The 23,847-nt window shown below is 46.9% G+C and overlaps 1 long non-coding RNA gene across 1 annotated transcript in view; it reads right to left on the bottom strand.

Annotated features, from left to right (window-relative positions):
- The window catches only part of LOC133157623 (uncharacterized), a 66,662-nt gene extending 44,508 nt beyond the window's left edge, over positions 1 to 22,154 (bottom strand). The window contains exon 1 of the long non-coding RNA XR_009715049.1: positions 21,966 to 22,154. This is a non-coding gene — a long non-coding RNA (uncharacterized LOC133157623). The remainder of the gene's footprint in view (positions 1 to 21,965) is intronic.
- Between the last annotated feature and the right edge of the window lie 1,693 nt (positions 22,155 to 23,847).

Raw genomic sequence — 23,847 nt, 5'->3', positions numbered from 1 at the left:
GCTTTGGTGACCTCTACTCCCCCCCCGCCCCCCATCCTCACACCTCCCTCTTGCCGACATTTGTCAGTCAGTGCCAGGTCAATATGGTGGCCCAGCCCGCCCGCAGGCCTGCCATGTGCTTCAGAGGCAGGAACTGGCAACGTTGCAGAGCAACATCATTTTCTCCCTGCCCACCTGCCAAATAAATCAAACCTCTGGGGTGGCTCTCCAATGATGCCGTTTCCTGCGCTTGGACAGCTCCAGAGGAATCCCCTCCGTTTGTTTTCGTACGGATTTAACGACGTCACCCAAATGCCGCACTTGAGGCTCTTCGGAACTCGAGCTGCGCAACTTGACTCGAGTCGGACTTGGGTCACCAATTTTATGACTTGGCTAAAACTTATGAAAGACTCGACTCGAGTGTTCCCAATTTAAGATAGAACTATACGTATTGACATCATTTTTTTTTTGTTCACGTGACAGCTTCGCAACTTGCTAACTTCACTGTTACTCCAACTTCTGAGTCGTGAAAACCAAAAGTGGGGGGCTGGGGGGGTTGACTGAGCCAGGCGGAGAGTAAAAAGGGTGTCAGGGGCAGCTGGTGTGTGTTTGGCTCGGCCCGCTTGGCTGCGATCGGCGGCCACACTTCCAGAGGCCCCTGCGGGGATGACGGACAGGATAACTTGTAGTTTTTTTTTGTGTGTCTGTGTGTGTGAATTGGGGCATGAGTGTGACACAGACAATGACCAAGCGCCCATCGGGTACCGTGTCACTTGAGCTCCGCTATAATTGGATGTAGCATTACAATTGAAGCCATATTTTGGACACCTACCAAGTGTGGTGGGTTTCAAATGTCCGAAAAGTGTCTTTAATAATAACCATGGTGCAGCTCTTAGCAGCACAAGGTCGCGCTAGCATTGGGACGAAGGCAGTGAGCCGTGTTAAGCGCGAGTGCGGTTTTCTTCGAAATCAATCGAAGGGAATGATTGACATTAAAACACAAAATTTGCGTTTGCCATTATCGACCTCATGGGACATTTTGGCCGCAGGTAACAAATAGTGTTCATCAATTTGCCCCCCCCCCCCTCTCCCCTCAGTATTGACATGATCAGGGATTTTGGAATATTTGACACATACCGTAATTTTCGGACTATAAATCGCGTTTTTTTTTTTTCATAGTTTGGGTGGGGGGGCGACTTATACTCAGGAGCGACTTATATACATATATATGTTTTTTTTCACTTTTTTGGGCATTTTATGGCTGGTGCGACTTATACTCCGGTGCGATTTATAGTCCGAAAATTACGGTAGTTTGCATAATTTACAAGATTTTCCTCCTAAGAAACAAACTCATTTTTTTCTTGCGAGCCATATCGTAGTTATGGTTTACCTCGTGGGGTTAATAAATAATAATTATATTTTTGCATACACACAACAGGATTCAGCCTAAAAAAAGTTTAGCAATTTTTTTATTTATTTTCATAGTGGGGTTTTAAAAAGAAATGTTGCCATATCTCACTTGAAAACAATTGACAATTTTGCTATTTTAACAAGCAACATTGCAACACCAAAGCCTTTGGGGGCCACTTCAAATGATGCGGGCCCCGGGTCTTGAATTTCACACTTGTGCAATAGAGGTCTAACACACTGAGTATTTTTCAGTGGTACTTGGTGTAAAAAGTTTGCAAAGCGCTGGCTAACATTTAGATTTTTTTTTCTCTACGTAATTTCCATGATGTGTGCATAAATGAGTTTAATCTCCCAGGCCTAATATTGCGGTCTGTGTTGATGTGATGACATTTCAGCACAGGCGCCAATCCGAGAGAGTCCCGGCAAAAACCTAATAACAACCTTCCTAATTAATTACAGGTCTCGGGCACGCGTTGGCTCTTTTTTTGTCAATGATGCGATTTCAAAACCTCCAGGCGAGGTGTTTACGCGACAAGAGCGAAGAAATTGGTTCCTCCATCTGGGGAAATTAAACCGGCATCCGACATAACAATCAATGTGGCTCACGCTTGCGCGTTTTTCGAAGGCCGACACGATAGCGCAAATGCTACGTGGCCCGAGCTCCCGCGTGAATCACGCCAACGTGCTATGAGATGGAACATTACAATTTGTTATATGCGCGCGTTCCCATGGTGTGCTGTATGGGAATTTTTTTAATCTATCTAATTTTAGCACAATTCGGTTTCAAAAAAAAATCCACACGAACATAAGCACTGGATTGTATCGAAAACACTTCATTAAAAAGTGAGCACTTAAGCGCTTTTGTTGGATTTCTACTCTCTCGGGCTCTGATTGTCTGCTGGTATGGTCACACCTTCTCAGGTAGATGACTTTTCCATCCGCGTCGACTCGCCAACTATGCCTAGGGCTGGAATGATGACGCGAATAACCTTTGGCTAACGGTTAGCCGCTAACCTGCGCTCATCTCAGTCGACTCTACACCATCATTGGCTGACTCACCAGGCCTCAAACTGGATGTCCGCACTTGACAAAAGCTGGAAGTTGAATAGAGGAGACATTTGGTGCTTTTGGAACTCAGCGGGGTTGTCTGTTGCGGGTCATCAAAAGTCCTCTTAAATGGGTCTGGTCAGATTCGCTCTCTGGTCGGAAGTGGGGACTCAAAGCCTGGCTCCCGCTGCTTTTGCCCACCGGAGATTACTGAGCCAGTCAAATTTTTGGATGGCTATCTTTGGAGGCTTACGAGTGAGGGGGGATCGGACCACGCGGCCTCATCTATCGCTCTCGTGAGAGCGAGGATCATCATTTCATTTTGACTTTTTCCCTGCCGTGGCTGCGTGTCACAACTGGCCACTGAGATACGGTTTGAGTTCGGGTGGACGAGCGCTTTGCTGTTGGCTGGCCGGACTATGCTACTATGCTACGACGACGCTGTGCGTCCAGAAAAGGTCTCGGCACTCACAGAGCGCAGTTTTAGCGAGGAGACTTAATTAAACGGCTCACCCCCCGAGCACCCTGTCGCCACTAAATCCGGTTTTAGGTAATGCCGCACTTTATTGTGACAATCGGGCCGTCCCCGGGGCTTCGCTTTCTGTGAAATCGAATTGTAAGGGAAACGCACAACAAACAATGCTCCCGCACACACACACACACTGCTGCTGCTGCGATAGGTTTGATTCCTGTTCACTTTTTTGTCATCCAAGTGGAGATAAAATAACAAAGATCGTCAGCATCAAATCTCCAGCAATCGTCGTTCTTGGCAGAGGATAAAGAATACCTGACTGAGTCTTGCTACCCGTCTTTACTGTGTTTGAAAAAGCTTTTGCGAGCAACAGTAAACACAAAATCAATCATTGGAAGAAAAACAAATTGTGAAAGGCAAGTTGTTGTAAGAGCAGGAACCCCCCCGCCCCGATCTTTGTCTGCACTCCTGTAAAGTTCTTCAAAGATTTGCAGGTCGTGCTCTGCCAGGCGTGCATTTCAATCTTCATCTCATCACTTTCCTCCGTTTTGAGACGGCCAGCGTTAAGCTAAATCGACGTTAACCTCTGCACCCAATAGATTGAAAAGACGGCGCTTGACGTGGTTCCGTCTGCGGCCCGTCATGAATTTGGCCAGCGTTTGATGAAACGCCTTCACTTCATCTCCATGTCTATTCGCTCCAGTCGATGGGAACAAAGAGCGACGGTGGCGGCGGAGAAGAAGCCAAAGGCTTTCCCTTTTTGATCGTAATGGTGGCGTTTTGCCGCCGGGGGTCTATCATTATTTTATTTTTTTGTTTTCCAATTTTCTCCAAGTCGAGCTGACCCCAATTGACCGCAGTGAGCGTGTTTTCCATTCACTCCTTATCAAGACGTTTTTGCCATTATTTATAGAACAGCTCGCTCCCTTTATGCAAGGGAATTTAATTTCCATGCGTGGTGCCGTTGAATGAATGTAGTGTTTCCCTCTTTGTTGATTTGCCAGAACGTAAGCTCTGCAAAATCCTCAACACACACACACACACACACCGAGTGCTCCAATTGCCGAGACCGAGCCACTATAGTATATTTTCTTTATCACATCCCTGTGAAAGGAAATTTCCATGAGAAGAATATTTTTTATGATAATTCCAGTCCGACTGATACAGACTTCTTCCAACTGGCAGTTCAGCTCAGCCTCTCCACATTTTCTTCCATCTTTGACTCCACGTACATATTCGCAGTTTTGATATTTTGAACCTGAAGTGCATAGTCAGGCCTGGAGTGGGTCGTCTGGAGCACCTGGAGAATTCCCGGTAGGCCAGGCACTTGCAGCAGGTTCCTCCAGCCGAGTATCACAAGAATCAGTTGCGTGTGTCTTCTGTCGTTTTCCGTTGACGTGTGGTGATTAAGTTGGCATACACCCTCAACTGGTCGCCAGCCAATCGCAGCGAGACAAACGACCTTTCCCACTCACACTTGTGGAAGGAAGGCACGGGGAGAACATCCAAACCCAACACAGGAAGACCGGTGCTTAATATTTGGTGAAGTTGGGGAAGCAGTTGGACTGGCACTCTACAGACGGACCCCCTCCTGCGAGGTGAAGGACCATCACCCCCAACCACTCGGGAGTTCTCACCCGCCCACCAGCCCTTGTCTCTGCCACACAGGCGAGGAAATTCACAGCTCGTGTCATTGAGTGCCAGTGGGGGGGGGGGGGGGGGGTGTTAAGAAAATGCTGGCAGTTTTGCAGGATGGATTTATGCATGGATAGATGGATGGATGGATGGATGGATGGATGGATGGATGTGACCGCAACTCAAAGTGTAAGCGCCGGAGCCAGCAGAAGCGAATAAAACACACTTAGCTTAGACTCCCGCCCAATAAAATCGACAGAATCGGTCAAGCCGAGCCCCCGAAAGCGAGCCCGAAGTTGTTTGTGAGAAGCCTTTGCTGCACTCAGTGGAGCGGCTTCAGAGAAACATGGCGGGCCATTCGACGTGCGCGCCCACGCTCGTCCTCACTTGCGTCCGCCGTGTCTTCCAGCAGCCCAAGGTGAAACCCCGATAATTGGTCACATGGGAAGAGCGGGTGTGGGAGGGGCAATGTCGCCGAGCAGGCCGACGACGGAGCCCCGCCGCCATCTGCCATCACGCTCTCTGACTTTTTCCGACTTTGATTATTATCGCCTCTAATTTCTGACGTCCTATTTTGGTGTTGGATGCGGTGCAAATTGTCAGGCTGCTAATTACTCGCTGATTGCTGCGAGCTTTGAGGGCGGCGTGACGCTTCTTTGACGCTCGAAAAGTAATGTCCTGCGCTTCGCTTTAGCGCGGGATAATTGTCAGTCTTACTCCACACACACGCATCCCGGCCCCTCCCCCATCCTTTTGTGCTGAGTTACGGAGTTCAACAGGCAAGCATATGGATAGTAAATGTGCGAAAATCTTTTAGCTTTGCCTTCCTAATCATGGGCGCTTATCATTAGCGGCGTCACATTTTGGTTTGGAGTGGTGGTGGGGGGGAGGGGCTTTACGTGATTAAAAATAAAATATATGGCGCGTTGCAGGCGGCGGCATCTGTCGCGCTCGCCGAAGTTCTGGCGGGCTCCGTCGTGGAAGCCTGCAAATGTGTATATCGAAGCCTCCACTTTGTTGTTGTTGTTTTCTTCGTCTCTTTGATAGTAGACTTCTCCTGTCAACAGCGATTGTAACGCTTGAAAGCGAGTTGGAGCTGACAGTCGAGTTGTTACTCTGCTTCCATCCGGCCTCGAGCGACTCAACCTTTGACCGTGAGCATTTCCAATCCCTTGGCGGTAATGGCAGCGAAGGCTCCGATTCTCGGTTCAAACAAGCCGACTGGGTGGGATTTTAGAATTTGCTGAGAAAATCAGTCGGCTGTCGTAAAACGAAACCAAATCTGAACTTGATGGCGGGGGAACGAGTCAGCACCTTGGACAGCACCGTCAATGGCACCGAACGGGTTAAGCGGCGACGACGGCGTTTCTCTGTTCAGACGGGGGAGTCGTTTGACTTGGAGACGTCGAGAGAAGCACTTTGCCGCATTCGCCGCGGTTGGAAATTTTCATCTGCGGATCCATTTTCACCTCGGGGGAAAGCGGCGATTTGCCGCCGTGTGTAATTTTGTCTTTCTACGACTGCGGGCGCGCCGCAGGAGCGCCGGGGCGCATATAAATATCTGCACATTTGTCATCCGTCGCCCACCGACTGCATCTTTTAAGTTTAATTCAAAGACGCCACCGCCGCTCGCTACCGAGGGGGGGTAGGCCAACCGGGCGCAAACGTCGAGCCGCCCGTAGCCTCGCTGGCGAAGCGCCGCTGCGCTTTAGGGAGGCGGGGGGCACCTTAGTTCAAAGCCTCAGCAGATCAGACGTTGGAGACAGACACTTTGCCGCTCCAAATCGTGCTAAAAGTCACATCCGGTTTGAGCTCCGACAACGGAGCCACCGGGGCCCCGAAAAAACGGCCCGAGGAAACGCTCTCGCGTCTGTTATTGAAAGAATTAGCGTCAGTAAATAAGACCCCGCCCCCTTTTTATGTCTTCAAAGCGCCGCGCTCCAAAGCGATTCCGCGTTGAGGCGAGATTAAATGTGATTAGCGGTAATTTGCTTCTGCACATTTGTAATGCTTTTAACACTTTGCACTGACGTTGAATTCACACTCAGCTCACTGACGTACACAAACACACACACACACACTTCCTCAAGGGCATGAACAATAGCACACGGGGGAGAGCGGTGACGAGCAAGGTGGCGGATTGCTGCGACTAATTTACTGGCAGCGAGTGTGCTGCGCGGGGGGGGGGATGCTGAGTGGACACGGCGAGGTAGCGGCGGCGTCTCAACTGAGGCCACGGCCGAGGCCCCCTCGGCGACGTCCGCGCAATGTCAAGGCGCTGAGGCAGCAGAAAAAGTGGCTCATACACTTTCACATCCACTCGCCTTTGATTTTACATGTGTGTCTTTCCCTCGGAGCGAGTTCTTTTACCTAAGAAGAAAATCCGTTTTCGAAATGACGGGGAGTCCAAAGCGCAACGTCATCGCAAATGAAAATCTCAAATACAAAGAGCTGAAAGGAAAATTCAGTTGACACGAATGCTTTCTCGAATTTGTTCAGGAGGTAAAAAAAAAGGGTGTGCGTCAAGGTGACGGCATCTTTCGCTGCCGGCTTCATCAGCTCCTCTCCTGCCCCGCCCCCACCTTTGTTTTTTGTGATTGCGTTTTAACTTGTAGTTTTCCTTAGCATCTGTCGCTACTCTCCTTGTGCACGCCCTTCAATGACAAGAGCGTTCCAAGGCTCCAGATGGACCTCCCGCCCAGCTGACAAATACTCTACATTTCATCTTGTCAGAAATTTAAAAAAAAAAAATGCTTCGCAACTTGGCACTCACACAGTCCTACGCAGACGTCCAACATTCAGCACCATGGACAGCGCCAGTGGCTTTGCCACAACTTATTAGACAGCGCGGGTGGCAAACTATATCTTGTGTCTGGAGTACGTCACAAAAGTTTCTCGCTCTCCGTCTTGCTCTCTCTATCTCTCTCTCTCACTAGTTATGGTGCTTTGTTTTTAATCAGCAGGGCAGTTTCTACGTGTCACTATACACATTTTCAATTGATTGTAAATTGTTAGGCGGCCGTGACTCATGTGGACTCGTTTGAGAATGGGTCCAGCAGTTCGGAATCATTCAGGAGTCACAATGAAATGACTTGGTAGACAGTCCAGAAGCCTCCAGCGCCACGGGGCAACTTCCGAGATTTGCCGCCCTACTGCCACAAAGTCCAGATCAGCAGCGATGTCGCTTCAATCCGCGACTAATTGCTTCCCATTTCAGGAGCGACCTCTCAACGAATTGGCCCCGTCAGCGAGTTTCCGCCGCGGCTCCGCCCCCCCTCGGGACTTTTATTGTGTTGGAAGCGTGGGCGGCACCGTGCCCAAAAGCCGTCCGAGGCGGCATCGTAACCTTTTCCTCGGAGGAACGGACGGCCGCTGAATGCACAAAAAGTGGCTTGACATTAAGGGAAAGCTGCTCTTCGCAACGCGACAGGCAACATATGAAAAATGCACTTTGGAACGCTTTTAGACAAAATAGTCGGGCCTGTAAGAATCAAGTCGAGCAAGCTAGTAAATCTATTAGTAGTACATTCATATTGGTGTTGTCACTCTCCTCATCGTGCTTGGGCGGGATCAAGACCTCCCTGGAAGGGGCGAATCTGGCCATCAAAGGCATTTTTATTTGGTCTTGTCTCGGACTCTGGATTTTTTTATCAAGCCCGATTGAGATCAGGCCAGTACCAGTGTGATCAGTGAGAAATACAGAATAAAGGTGCCACGCCGCCTTCCCAATGTTGACTGGAGTAACGCCCCCAACACTTAAAAAACATGGCACAAGTCATCTTTGTTGCAAAAATATTGAACAAGAAAATATTTATTTATTTATATTTGTTTATTTATTTCATTTATTTGTTTCTTTATTTATTCAATCATGTTTTAAATTGTTTAATTTTTTAATTTTTAATTTTGTTTTTTTTAATTTTTATTTAATTTCATCTTATTTTATTTTGCTATTTTTATGTATTTATTTATGTATTTATTTATTTATGTATTTATTTATTTATTTATTTGTTATCTACAGTATTCAGTCTTGGTCTTGCCTCAGCCTCAATACTTTTGAGTCCTACCAATGTCTTGGTCTCGTTCGGCTAATGATCTGCTTTTGCAGCCGCAACCGGCCGGCTCTGTGAGGGCAACCGTAGCTGAAAATGACTTTTTATTTTTTTTATTTTTGCCCTCGTCTCACAACTGTCGGACTTCCTGTAATTCCCTCCACGGGAGCGAGATACGAGAGCAAAAGGTGCGAGGCTGCTCACGTTGGGAACGTGCCCAGCGGAACATCTACAACTAGTACGGCATCATTAGCGCCGGCCTTCTCGCGGGGGGTGGGGTGGGGAAAGGGGCTCGCTCACATCACACGGCTCAGGCAGCAGCTCCCTCCCTGTCTGCCGAAAAGCAGCTGCCGGCAGCTTCATTACTCAGACGACGCATTGTGAAATCCAGCAAAGTTAGGCGCGCTGATGAGTCAGCCTCTTGGAGCCGTCACTCAAATAGGGCTTTCCTTTCCTTGCTGTGCTGGGCGGGGCTGGGTGAAGCAACATCCTTCAGACGCTGACGCAACGTGTGTCATTAGCTTGGAGGGGGGGCATCGTGCACGCTTTGTTTGATTTAACAACCCTGCGAGTGTGTTCGTGGCCTCGCGAGGTAGCCTTACTTCAGATGGTCTAAATATTTATTAATTAATTAATTAATTTAGCCTTTATTTACCGTTTTCTCCCATGTATAATGCGCAAAATTTAACTAATTTATTGTCCTAAAATCTGGGGTGCGCATTATACATGGGTACAAAAAAAAAAAAAGATTTTTTTAAAAATCCGGATATGATACGGAGGCCGCCATTACAGATGCGCTTTCTTCTCTGCTGTTCACTTCAAACACGCTCTCGTATCAGACGCTTGCTCGATCACCTGCTCGTTTGCTGTCTGTCACAATGTACCCTACACAAATCCGAAACATTTCTTCGCTATCGAGTTTGCTAGCGCATGCACAGTGATATTGACCGGGAGAATAACATCCGGTTGTTCCCAAAGATGGTCTTTTTTCTGAAATCATTTTACGTTTACGGACTTAAGTAGGAGTCAAAATTTGGGTGCGTATCATACATGGGTATAGGCTTTTTTTCCAGCGTCAACATGCCATTTTTAGGGTGCGTATTATACATGGGGGTGCATTATACATGGAAAAAACGGTATCTTTATTTATTCTATTTTTTTTCTTTTCTTTTTACTGGCACTAGAGTGGCCCAAGCAAGCAAATCAACCGGTGTTCCTCGCATCGCCTTGAAATTGGCGAGTAGCGTGGCCAAACGTGCAGCACTCATTTGCAGTCAGACGCTTGTTACATGATTCACGTTTTTTCCCCCCGACAGCGAGCAGGTGTGTATCTTCCACGGAATGGCGTTATCCGACGGTAACAATGCATGAAGTGCGCGTGCGTCTTCCCGGCATGCAAATTCAGAGCCAGCCCAATCCGTGCTGAAGTTATCACTCGCAAAAGATGAAACGCTAAACTTTTCTGGGCAAGTCTGCTCCCCGCATATATTGTTCCCTTCTCTGACGCCCCCCCCCCCCCCCCATCCACCACCACACACCCCGCTGCTGGAACGGTGTCACTTTCACTCCTCTCAGGAGAAAGTGCTGTCAGCACTCGCATTAAAGTGCAGGCAAATTTCACAAAGTCGCTCAGAGTAACCCTACCCTTGGCCAATCTTAAGTGCTACACATCCGCTACAGATAAGCCTCGAAATAGGACCGAAAAAAAGGGCCCTTAATGGTCCGTCGATAACGTAAGCCCTGTGTCTACTGTCATTCACAATCAGCACATTTATATATATAGAGAGAGAGCAGAGGCGTAGCCAAGGCGGGGTGCGCCCCTACTGGAAAAATTCCTGGCTACGCCTCTGATAGAGAGAGAGGGAGAGAGAGTGAGAGAGAGAGAGAGAGAGAAAGAGAGAGCGGGTGAGAGTGTAAGAGAGAGGGTGAGAGTGTAAGAGAGAGTGTGAGTGAGATTCTGAGTCTGAGAGAGAGAGTAGAGTGTGAGAGAGCTCGTGAGAGAGTGGGTGTGAGAGAATGAGCGTGTGGAAGAGAGTGTGTGTGTGAGAGAGTGTGTGAGAGAATGTGAGTGAGAGAGTGCGTGTGAGAAAGAGAGTGTGTGTGTGAGAGAGTGTGTGAGAGAATGTGAGTGAGAGAGTGCGTGTGAGAAAGAGAGTGTGTGTGTGAGAGAGTGTGAGAGAGAGTGGGTGTGAGAGAATGTGAGTGAGAGAGAGTGTAAAAACTTGAGAGAGAGAGAGTTAATGTGAGAGAGTGTGAGAGAGTGGGCGTGAGAGAATGAGGGAGAGTGTATATATATACAAGAGAGAGAGTGTGTGAGAGAGCGAGAGTGTGAGAGGCCGCACAAGGGCCCTCTTGTGGTCTGGAGGACCGTAAAACCTTGAAATGAGCGTATACCCATTTCCAATTTGCGGGGAGCAGCTCTCCAATCCCGAATGAATTGCTCACCTGTAAATGTAAGGTGGCCCCCGCAGCATCCATATACTTTTCACGAGTACACAGCGCTCATAATTAGCTAGATCGTGATGCCTTTTCTCCCATGTTTGAGGGAATGCCAGCTAGCAAATAAGGACGCAGGGGTGTGTGTGGGTGTGGGGGGCTCCTTGCTAGAAGATGCCAAGCTTGTGAATAATTTAGTGGCGCTAACAGATGCAGGAGAAAAGAGAGAGGGAACGCTGGCGCTTGGCATATAGAGAGTGCAGCGGCTGCGAGATCAGTGCTGGGATTTGACTGTAAACATTCTGCTGCTTTAATATTTACTATTGTGTAAATTGCTGTCAATTGCAAATGCAGATTTGCCTCCTTTTGTTTTTCTTCTGCTGTTCCCTCAGAGGCAAACCTAACAAGATTTCTACCCCCTAAATGTGATATTTGTTATTGTGCGAATTGCTCATGGAAATTTCGCTCAGTCTCCGAGATCAGTACTCGGCTTCGACTGCTAGCTTTTTTTTTTTTTTTGTGCCGACAGCGATCAGAGCCACGAAACGAAAGAACAGCATTCCACCCTGAATGTGCTTTTTTTAAAGATATTTCATGCAGTGCAAATTTACCTCAGATTCTACAATTGGAATTTTTTTTTTTTTTTTTTCTCGTAACGTTTGAATGCTTCACTTCCTTTTGGGTTGACAGACTCGTCAAGCCAAATAACGAGACGCCGGCTTTAAACGCTTGACTTCTTTGCTAATGCAAATTTCCTGAACTTTCTACAATGCCAACTTTTTTCTCGTTTTTTTTATTTTTTATTTTCTTGCTCTGCTCCCCCGCGTAGTCTCTTTTTAGTTTGCTTTTCACTGGACTGTAAATCTATTGTTTTCATCCGAGCGGGGAGCCCTAATTAAAATGGGTGAAGAAAAAAAAAAATTAAAAACCAGCCGAAAAGGTCACACAAGCGATCCGGCGGGCAAATGCCATCGTAAACGGCACACATGCACGCGCAATGATTTTTTGCCTGCTAACCTGTTCCCGTTCTCATAAACGAACTGTCTCCCCACGCAGCAAGAACACACACAAACACACGCAGACACAAACACACACACAGACACGAACACACACACACGAACACACAAACAACGCACACAAAACACACACTCGCTCACTCGCTCACTCACTGACTCACTCACTGACTCACTCACTCACTCACTCACTCACTCACTCACTCACTCACTCACTCACTCACTCACTCACTCACTCACTCACTCACTCACTCACTCACTCACTCACTCACACACGGACACAAACACGAATACACACACAGACAGAAACACAAAAAAACACACACAAACAACGCACACAAAACTCACTCACTCACTCACTCACTCACTCACTCACTCACTCACTCACTCACTCACTCACTCACTCACTCACTCACTCACTCACTCACTCGCACACAGCCACAAACAACACACACACACACACACAAACAGAAACGAACACACACGAACAAACACACACACACACACACAGACAACACACACACAAACAACACACACATAACAACACACACACTGGTCTTGATGGTGGCTCTACCCAATTTTCTCTTGTGACAGTTTGTTCCAGTCCCTGAGCACCTCTCCCCACAATGGCCCTTTGAATCTTGCGGCCAAGCCTCTTGAGCGCCGGTAATACCACTTCTTTAGCACCCAGCTGCAGAAAAGGGGAGGGGAGGGGAGGGGGGGGGCACTTAAAAGAGCCTCCAGCATCAGGCGAGAGCAAGGCCCGAATGCTCTATACCCCAAGGACGGACACTTTTACAGGCTTCAATCTCGCCGCTCGGCAGATATCCTCTCTCGACGGCGCTCTGATATTTCGCCGGATGCCGCATTAGTCGAGCAACCGCCGCTGCAGTTCGCCCCCTGCCTGCCAGACTCGCTTTTGTCTCGGAGGGGGCCGCCGGGCGGGGAGGAAAGGGATGTGAGGAACATCAAATGATCCATAACGTATTAATATGTCATTTGAAAATAGCGTTTGCTGGCGCTGGCTTTCTTGAGGGCCTCAGGTAGCGCCATAAAAGCAAAGCTGTCGGTGTGCTATTAACTAGCCCTTCTCTTAAAATCCCATTGTAGATCCAATTGTTTGCTTGCAACGCGGCGCACATAGAGTACCACTAGAGGGAACCTTCTAGACTGTATGAATCAAAACTCTCCATCGTGTCAAACCTAAGGCCCGGGGGCCGTCTCCGGCCCGCCGCATCATTTTACGCGGCCCGCAACGGCAACTCGTGCGTTAACTCAATGTTTCTTGTATTGTAAAAGTGAGATTTTGCAAAAAAAACTAAAACGCCAATTTGAATGAATAAATTATTATAAATGTTTCTGTTGGATTCTTTTGTGTGCATGCAAAAATATAAGATAGGCATTAATGGCCCCACGGGGGACCTTTTCCTCGCCGATCCGCTCTGTAGTAAATGTTAATCCTGTCCGATATTTACCATCGAAAAAAGTTTGTTGGGCCTAATTCGGAACGACGGCCAATCAGGAAGCAACCTGAAGATGTTGCCAGGTCAAAACAAAGGCGCAACCTGTCAAGTGAAGTGTTGCGCAACGTCTTTAGCAATGCGACAACCGTAATGACGAATTTGTCATCGCAATTTAGCTAGCATATAGCCTAGCGAGCTGCGTGCATGCACAAGGGCCATTGAGTAAATTCTCGCGAGGAATCGAGCGCGCAAGTCAAGTTAGCATTTGTGATGTTTCCCAAGGCCGCTGGCTTCCGTCACTCAAGGACACTTTGTCTCAGGCGAACACTCACTTTGCTCTGATCGATCTTGCGACCTTCTGCTTTAAAGGAAAAAAAAAAGCAGTGCTCCCATCTGCCTCCAGACAATTGCATTGCCCCCCCTCCCCAACCTCAACATGTCCATAAATTGCTGAGCAAGTGAACTTAAGCGACACCTTATTCCGCTAACACGATCCGATTACTTGCACATAAAATGCCAACCTCGACAATTGTCTGTGAAATTGAGTCATCTTTAGCCCATCATTGCAGCCTGCTCATGTTTCTTCATCGGGATGATGAAGTGCCTCCGTTGGAGTGGCTCACATATGATTCCGTTTGAAATGTCACTTTCTTAGAACTTTTCAAAAGAGCTGCAGCGTGCTATTTTGGAACTTTGCACTTTGGGATGTCACAAGGTGAAAAGTTTAACAAAAAAAAAAATTTAAGTTTCAAAACAATTTCGGAAAGTCCACGTCCTCACTTTGTGATGTCACAAAGTGACATTTCTTTCTGCATCGGGCGGGGCGGGAAAGAGCACAAATGCTCCGAGATGAGTGAATGATGAAGTTAGCTAAGGCTCAAAAAGTTGATTTCACTTCAAATGTTTTTGTTTGCGTCAAATGTTTCCATCCCTCGGCGGAACGTCTCATTTGAACGCAAGCTCGGGTCATCCATTTATTTATCAGTCTTGTTCCGGCAGCTTGCCCAGGAGTCAAGGCATGGCTAATTATTCGCGGCTAATGCCCGAACGTGGAGGTGCGGCCAGATGCGGCGCACCTGCCAGGAAGGCACATCTGTGCACCGGGGGAGACGGGGGAAGAAATAATATTCATTGCTCCGCTCCCCCATTTTCCAAGCTAGATGTTTCTTGGCAATAGCAGGCGTCATTTAGACGAGATTGCATCTTGTCGAGCGGCCGATTGCTTTGGGAAAAGTTTGCAGAAAAGCCCCCCAAAGGCAAAACTCCATAAACTTTGAGCGAGAGAGAGAGTGAGAGAGACGAAGCGGCACTTTCTCGAACATGAAGGCCTCTCGTCTGCATTATCAGTGATTTAAAAACTTGATTTCTCAAGAGAAAATTTATAAAAATGTAGCTTAATTTTTTTGGTTGTTTTTTGATAAATCGCACAATTGTGCAAGACAAATGGTCTCTCGCTGTCGCTTCATTAAGCCGTCTTTCATTTTGCAAGTTTACGGCTTATCCCCGCGAATAATTGCAAAGTATCCCGCCGGGAGCTGCGCACGTTTTAATCACAGCTAACCTCAAACTATGACATGATTTTCGTATTTATTTCTTCGGAGCCGTATGCATATTCGATTTTAATTTATTGTTCTCACCCTTGCCGTGAACAAAGCACGCATGCCAAAGTTACGGGAGGGGAGATGTATGCCCGAGCCGTTCATACAATATTCATTAGTCAGCAGTGATTTATTTTCATTTCTTTTACTGCTGCCGAGCATTACGGGCCAATTTCCATGCAAGTTTGCGGAAGCGCGGTCCAAGGGCCGTCATAAGGCTCTGTGAAATATTTGCCATTGAGTGAGAGTGCACATTTATTTATATTATATATATATATACATATATATAATAAAAAATAAATATATATATTAGTTCTTTTTTTTTTTATTGTAAAAAAATAAATAAATATATATATTCTTTTTTTTTTATTGTCTATATTAGTAGTTTAGCACCTCAATATTCTGATCCGTCAAAGTGAAAGTCACAGATACAAAATATACTACACTGAAGACTCAGCTCATTTGGCAGCAGTCATATCAGCCTTTCGTTGCAGAGGATGAATAATATACCGTTTTTTTCCATGTATAATGCGCAAAATTTAACTAATTTATTGTCCTAAAATCTGGGGTGCGCATTATACATGGGTAACAAAAAAAAAAATCCGGATATGATACAGAGGCCGCCATTACAGATGCGCTTTCTTCTCTGCTGTTCACGTCAGACACGCTCCATACGAACACAATGCTCTCGTATCAGACAAGGCTTGCTCGATCACCTGCTCGTTTGCTGTCACAATGTACCCTACACAAACACAGGACCTCCAAGCCTGCTTTGACTGCACCGATTGGGGAGCTTTCGAAGCTGCAACTTCAGACTTGCATGAACTCACTGACACTGTCACATCATACATCAGTTTTTGTGAGGATCTGTGTGTGCAGACTAAGACCTTCTGCACGTACAACAACGACAAACCTTGGTTTACACCGAACCTCAGGAGGCTGCGCAAAGTCAAGGAGGAGGCCTACAGGAGTGGCGACCGCGAGCTGTTCAGGCAGACCAGAAACGCGCTGAACCAAGAGGTCAGGAAAGCCAGGAGGTGTTACGGGGAGAACCACCCGTCCTGTAGAGAGCCCAAGACTTGCTAACCAGCTAAACAAGTTCTACTGCAGGTTTGATCGGTCCTCCCACACAACGGGACCTCCTGCAACACAATCTACATACTCACCTCTCCCCACAACTGCTCTGTCCACACCTCTATCATCGTTGTCACCCACTCACTCTCTTGCAGAGCCCGCGCCCGCACTCCAGGTCCGCGAGGAGGAAGTGCGCCAGATGTTCCGGAGACAAATGACCAGGAAGGCACCGGGCCCAGACGGCGTGTCACCTTCCTGCTTGAAAGTCTGCGCTGAGCAGCTGGCGCCCACCTTTGCACGGATCTTCAACCGTTCTCTGGAGCTGTGTGAGGTGCCCTCGTGCTTCAAGAGCTCCACCATCGTTCCAGTAGCCAAGAAGCCCGCCATCACAGGTCTGAATGACTATAGACCCGTCGCACTGACATCTGTGGTCATGAAATCGTTCGAGAGGCTAGTGCTGAACCACCTGAAGGAGGTCACGGGCCCCCTGCTTGATCCCCTCCAGTTTGCCTACCGGGCAAACAGGTCAGTGGATGATGCGGTCAACATGGGACTGCACTACATCCTGCACCACCTGGACACCCCAGGAACGTACGCCAGGATCCTGTTCGTGGACTTCAGCTCGGCGTTCAACACCATCGCCCCTGACATCCTCCAACAGAAGCTCATCCAGCTTGCGGTGCCTGCCTCCACCTGTCAGTGGATCACCAGCTTCCTGACCAACAGGAGACAGCGTGTGAGGCTGGGGGGCACCACATCTGACACCCGGACCACCAACACTGGAGCCCCTCAGGGGTGCGTCCTCTCCCCACTGCTCTTCTCCCTCTACACCAATGATTTCTCCTCAGGTGACTCTCGTGTGAAGCTCCTGAAGTATGCAGACGACACCACTCTCATCGGACTGATCCAGGACGGTGATGAGACTGCGTACAGACAGGAGGTGGAGCGGCTGGTCCACTGGTGCAGTCAAAACCATCTGGAGCTGAACCCGCTCAAGACCGTGGAGATGACAGTGGATTTCAGGCGAGACCCTTCACCACTTTTACCCCTCACTATCCGCAGTAATACTATTCTTTCCACAGACACCTTCAAGTTCCTGGGAACCACAATCTCTCGGGACCTGAAATGGACCGGCCACATAGACTCTGTCCGGAAGAAGGCCCAGCAGAGGCTGTACTTCCTGAGACAGCTCAAGAAGTTCAACCTGCCGCGAGAGCTTCTGAAGACCTTCTACACTGCCATCATCCAGTCTGTCCTCTGCACCTCCATCACTGTCTGGTTTGGATCGGCCTCCAAACAAGACAAGCACAGACTACAACGGACAATCAGAACTGCAGAAAAGATCATTGGAATCAACCTCCCATCTATCCAAGACTTGTACCTGTCCAGGACCAGGAATCGGGCAAGGAACATCTCTACAGACCCTTCTCACCCGGGTTGCAGTCTGTTTGAACTACTCCCCTCCGGACGGCGTTATAGAGCTCGGTACGCCAAAACCAGCAGACACAGAGACAGCTTCTTCCCCCAGGCTGTTGCTCTGATGAACTCACACCACTCATAGAGTCTCAGAGACATTACTGTGCAATAACATCCTGCTCCTCACACCTTCTTGAATTTGTCTACACTGTTTTTGCATTATTCACATGTCCTGAATGTTGTTAGTCACCTAAATGTTGAACAGAGGGTGTGTTTCTACCGAAGTCAAATTCCTTGTTTGGCACGCTCAAACATGGCGAATAAAAAACTCTTGAATCTTGAATCTTGAAATCCGAAACATTTCTTCGCTATTGAGTATGCTAGCGCAGTGATACCGACCAGCAGAATAACATCCGGCTGTTCCCAAAGATCATCTTTTTTCTGAAATAATTTTACGGACTTAAGTAGGAGTCAAAATTTGGGTGCGTATTATACATGGGTACAGGCTTTTTTCCAGCATCAACATGCCATTTTTAGGGTGCGTATTATATATGGGGGCGCATTATACACGGAAAAAAACGGTATGCCTGTGAATGCTCTTATAATTTGTCTGTCTGCACCATTTGTCTTCTGACCGCCGGCTAATTGTTAGCTCGTGTACTTATTGTGTTTCCCAATGTAGTTTAGTGCTAACCTCGCTGAAACTGTTGTTGACGATAACAATAACCAGACCATCTAATGCGTCTTTTATCCCCAAATGACCTTCACGTGTGGTGACGCTGGCTCGCCGATGCATCCCAGACTGACGCGATACCCGAGATAGAATCCAGTCGAGTCGTTTCACATGCCCACTTGTGCACTCCCCGACGCCGGTGTAGGTGAGAAGTGGGGTCCCCCGTGTGCGTTTGGCACGACGCGACGTGCCCAGCCGTGCCTAATGGCATCAGCGTACGCTCAAGAGAGCTGATGGCGTTTTGTCCTCCCCTCGGCGCGCCGCCGCTTTCCCTCTGTGCTGCCCAATGACCCGTCCCCTTGCGCTCCGTCACCTGACCAAAAGTGCGGCGGGAGGGGGAGGGTTGATGAGGCATCAGACCACTCTAAAATACCCGTCTAACAAAGGACAAAAGAAAAGTTTGCAACCGCCGTCTACTTCTGAATTTCCATTGTTTCCTTCCGGAAACGTTTTTTTTTTTTTTTTTGCTAGAAACACTTAAGTATCCGTTGCGTCGTTGACGGCCAAAAAGGCGAGCCAATAGCAAAACATTGGACACGCTAATGAGGTGTTAGCTATTTAACACCTCCAATCAGCTTTCATCCAAAACACAGAAAGCCAAAGAACTAATCTGTATATATCGTATTAGTCAACAGGTGAGCCGTGAGTTCCAACCTGCCCTAGTTACCATCTTAAATCCATTTGCTTAAGGACAAAGAGCTCAGAGGACGCAGTGAAACTCCCTGCTAAGTTTCCAAATTTAACAATTACCGTTTTTTCCCATGTATAATGCGCAAAATGTAACAAATTTATTGTCCTAAAATCTGGGGTGCGCATTATACATGGGTACAATTTTTTTTTTTTATCCGGATATCATACGGAGGCCGCAAATGCGCTTTCTTCTCTGCTGTTCACTTTAAACACGCTCCATACAAACACAATGCTCTCGTATCAGACAAGGCTTGCTCGATCACCTGCTCCTTTGCTGTCACAATGTACCCTACACAAATCCGAAACATTTCTTCGCTATCGAGTTTGCTAGAGCATGCGCAGTGATACTGACCGACAGAATAACATCCGGTTGTTCCCAAAGATGATCTTTTTTCTGAAATAATTTTACGTTTACGGACTTAAGTAGGAGTCCAAATTTGGGTGCGTATTATACATGGGTACAGGCTTTTTTCCAGCGTCAACATGCCATTTTTAGGGTGCGTATTATACATGGGGGCGCATTATACATGGAAAAAACCGGTAGATTTTTTTGTAAGTAGGAAAGTAATACCTGATGAAAGTAGTACCTGCTTGTGGAGCTTCTAAGACCATGAATAATATACGCCTGTGAATGCTGGCATATTGTCTGTCTGTGTTGCTCCACCGTTTGCTAAACGCTAATTACAATGAAATGACGACGCAAAGCCATAAAACATCAGCACACCGAGTTAGCATAACCGCTAATAACAAACCTGGGCCCTTTCCAAGAAAGTTTTCATGGCCTGGAATTTCAACTACTGCACGTCAACAACACCAGAAAGTCTCCCCCCCCCCCCCACAAAATAGTGATTACTATTTGAAACACTGAGCTTTTGCTAATCCTCTTTCTTTTCCAGTACATTGGAATGAGAAGCTAGTAAAGTCCGTGTAATACATAGATGGAGTCGCTTGCCTGCAGCGGCTGACACGGGATCCAACAGTGAGCTTTAGCTACACTTATAATTAAAAGACTCATTGATCTCTGCTCCCATTGCGTGGAGCGCCCCACCCCGGCCGAACCTCCCCCCCTCCCTCCTTCACGATCCAATTCCTCCTGCCCTGCAGGATTTATTTATCACCCACAATTCCGCTCGGGCGCAATCATTCACTGGGTAAAGAGGAAGTCTTGATCCAAGTAGTGAGCGGCTACTTTGGGGAAAAAAATGGTGACGCCCGGCGTTGTTGCACGTTGTCGCACCATCAGCTTTCGAGCGCATCGGGGCCTGATGAGCAGCGGCTCTCTGGAGACAGCGCGCCGAAAACACTGAGGTGGAATATTCATGCCACTGAGCAAAGGGACTCGAAATGCACCGAATTGTGCTGCTGAGATTTTTTTTTTCAGTTTGTTATGCCACGTGGAATTCTTTGGAAAACTTTTTCAGACACTTGACAGACGTTGAAGTCTGAGTTTGAGTTCCCTACAGGAGTTGTAATACAGTCCCTGTAGCCAAGATATTCAGATTATTATTTTTTTTCCCCAGCATGTGTGCGTGGCCACGTGTTTACATTAGCAAACTGATGTGGCAACACGAGGTGTAATCAGGGGCGCATTTTCGGAAATACGCTCGGCGTGGCGAACGGCGGCCATCTTTGCTTGCGACAATGCATTTGCCGCCACCTCTGAGAACTAAAAAAAAAAAAAAAAAACATTGTTAGTACAAAAAGCAAACAGCGTCTGATCTTTTCCGCAATTCGTTTTCTGACTTTTGGAAAAAGGAGATCTTACGAAATGAAGTCAGGGCTGCGGCGTCGTTTTGTTGGCTCCTCATTCCCTCAACCCGAATGTCCAGTGAAAGCAAAGCTGGCAGCGTCAATAGGAAAGATGCTGACACGTGCGTTTGAAAGCAAAGCCTGACAAGCAATCGCTAGTTCCCTGATGCCGTCGTCATCCAGCCGGCTATTTTTAGCCGGCTAACCTTTTGTTACCGGGCCCCGATCCAAAGCACGCTCTTTCTCTCTTTCTCCCTCGGAGGCTGTGCTGCTGACCGACCAAAACATTACACATTGTTATGCCCGACCACTTCGAGGATTCTTTTTTTTTTTTGTGCCGGCGTTGAATTATCATGATTTGAAATGCAATTGAAGGACCAGGGCGGAGCCCCCAAAAAAAAAGCTCATTCAAGTGCTTTTGAGTCAAGAAGTGGAATCCGTAAATTGTCGGTTTGGCCATCCGGGCTTGTGAAATGCTGGCCACGCAGCAGTTTCTGCCCCGATTGGCGCCCGCCGCCCAGATGCTTTTTCCTCCCCGCCGACAGCTGCGTTTGCAGATGATCCGTGCGGCTAATAGGCCGCCGTCTCCATATGCAGCTGCTCGCGAGTTGGAAAGGGGCATGGGGGGGGGGGGGGGGCACGCTTGTTTTCCAGCGGGCTCATTGAGAGCTGCTGACATTTTCACGGTGAGCGCAAAGAAAAAGGTGTTTGACGCTTTTTGCGCTAGCAGGATGCAAATTGGGAGCGGGTGACATTTGGAAGCCCGATGTTTCATGCTAATCTTGTAGCACGCTGTGGGCGGGGCTTCACTTTTTTGGCTGCATGTTTTGCAAAGATGCCGGCCGGCCACGTCTCGAAAGCCTGTTATGAATTTTTTTAAATTTATATTTAAATCATTATATTTAATTAAATAATATCTAAAATATATAAATAATATATCAATATAAATACAATTGATAATTAAATAATGATATCGAATGAAATAAATAAATTATATTTAATTTAACACAATGCTGAAAAATTGTGAACGTTGAATTTTTTTAAAATTATATTTAAATCATTATATTTAATTAAATAATATCTAAAATATATAAATAATATATCAATATAAATAAAATCGATAATTAAATAATATTGAATGAAATAAATCAATTATATTTAATTTAACCCAACGCTGAAAAATTGTGAAGATCGTTCTTACGGATCGTTGTTGGCCAATATATCCGACTGCAGCGGTTTGGGTCCACATGACGTCATTGTTGTGTTCATCGTCCTTTTCCTGACTTTTCATTGGAGTTGTTTTCCTCAAGCACCGCGTTTACAGTATTTCCTCGCAATCATCGACTTCATCAGCGCCGCTATTTCCAAGTGTTGCGGTTCGAGCCGTCGATCAGCATCTTGCGGTGGAGGGAAGGGGGCGGGCGGAAATAGTGAAACGCAGCCCAGCTGGTACAACAAATCACTCGGATTTGTTTGCTACGCGCAGTTTGGCCCGAGCTATCATGTCATAAATTGGCATGTGGCGGCAGGCCAACTGCGTATTGCATTAGTTGGTGAAATAAAATGCAGCGCACGTAAAGAAATCGGAGCGGGAATAAAAAAAAATATATATAACCGAGGTGCTTTCTGCAGATTGAGATCTTAAAAAGGGAGCTGGCGCCGAACAACACATCTCGGCAAGCGCGGCGGGCGAGCGACCAGTCGCGGAAGATCGTATCGGCGTGCAGGATTACGGCTGCCCTAAATGAGATGACATTCACTCGGACTAATCATTTCCTCCTGTCCTATGCAGATTGGAAAATGAGATTAGTCCAAGTTGTGTTTGTACAGCTTCAGGGGCAACGACGGAAAGGGAACAAAACAATCAATCTGCAATGCATTTACCTGCTGTGTGTCACCATTGTGTGTAGTAGCCCCGGCCTCGCCCGCAAAATGTTCATTTAACCCTACATCACTTGTTCTCAAGATGTTAAGACTCAGACTCAAAATTCATTTTCATTCTTCATACATGCTTCATGGCATAGATTAAATCCCATAACGTAGTATGGCAAGCAGCATATATATATATATATACACACCGTAATTATAAGTATAAGTCGCACCAGCCATAAAATGCCCAAAAAAGTGAACAAAAAACATACATATATATACGCGATTTATAGTCCGAAAATTACGGTATATAAATATATATCTCAATCCATCCATTATATTTCCCTCTCTCTCTCCCCCCGACCTTGAATCGATCGAGCGTGAATTTCATTTGCTCAAGAAAGACCCGAACTGAGGATAGTTGGCCTAAAAAAAAGTATCAAATAATGGTAAATTCGATTAAATTAATTAATTACAAACTAATTAAATTAATTGACAATAATTAATTAATTCGATTAACTGAAGTGTATTTAAGAAATGTGGACTAAATTAGACTTAAAAGAAAAACAATGACGTTTATGACTCTAATCTGTTGTGTTATACTTTCATGAGCCACTAGAGGGAGCCAGTCGAGCCAATCGTATCCGTTTTTAGTGTTGTCGTTACTGGCGATGTACAGTAAAGCTATCGAGGCAGCCTGATTCCGATGGTCGTTACTTTGCAGTTCCCATTTCCAGTCCACCGCGGAGATGAACGAAGAAGTGTACTTTCCCTCCGAATCTCTTCGCAGCGCCTCAATCGCTGTGGTCCTCGATTTGGGAACTTTGAGAAAGTTTTTTTCCTTTTTAAACAACTGCATGGGATAATCTACGTGACGAGGGAAATGGATCGAATTTTTTTTGTCTGGCGAGGGTGGCACATCTTTGACTCGTTCCGTGCCATTGACGGTTATAGACGTCAAAGATATTCATTCGGTTGGCAATAAATGAGTTAACTTTCCCCTGACGAGTTTGAAGGCCCCCAGATGAATACCAAGAGTGCTTTGCTTTAAGGAACTGCACGCTCCTAAAATGTGGAGCTCCACTTTTACGACGACCATCATGCAGCGGCGTCATTAAATGGCCGTCGATGGCGGTTTTGCCGCACAACTGTCTTGTCATGTTCGTTACCAAGCCGCTGCATGTTCAGTCAATGATTACCGTGTTGCTGTTTAT

This window comes from Syngnathus typhle, linkage group LG1 (assembly GCF_033458585.1).
Source record: "Syngnathus typhle isolate RoL2023-S1 ecotype Sweden linkage group LG1, RoL_Styp_1.0, whole genome shotgun sequence".
NCBI lineage: Eukaryota > Metazoa > Chordata > Actinopteri > Syngnathiformes > Syngnathidae > Syngnathus > Syngnathus typhle.
The sequence above is the reverse complement of the archived record's forward strand: the minus strand, read 5'-3'. Positions and strand labels throughout refer to the sequence as shown.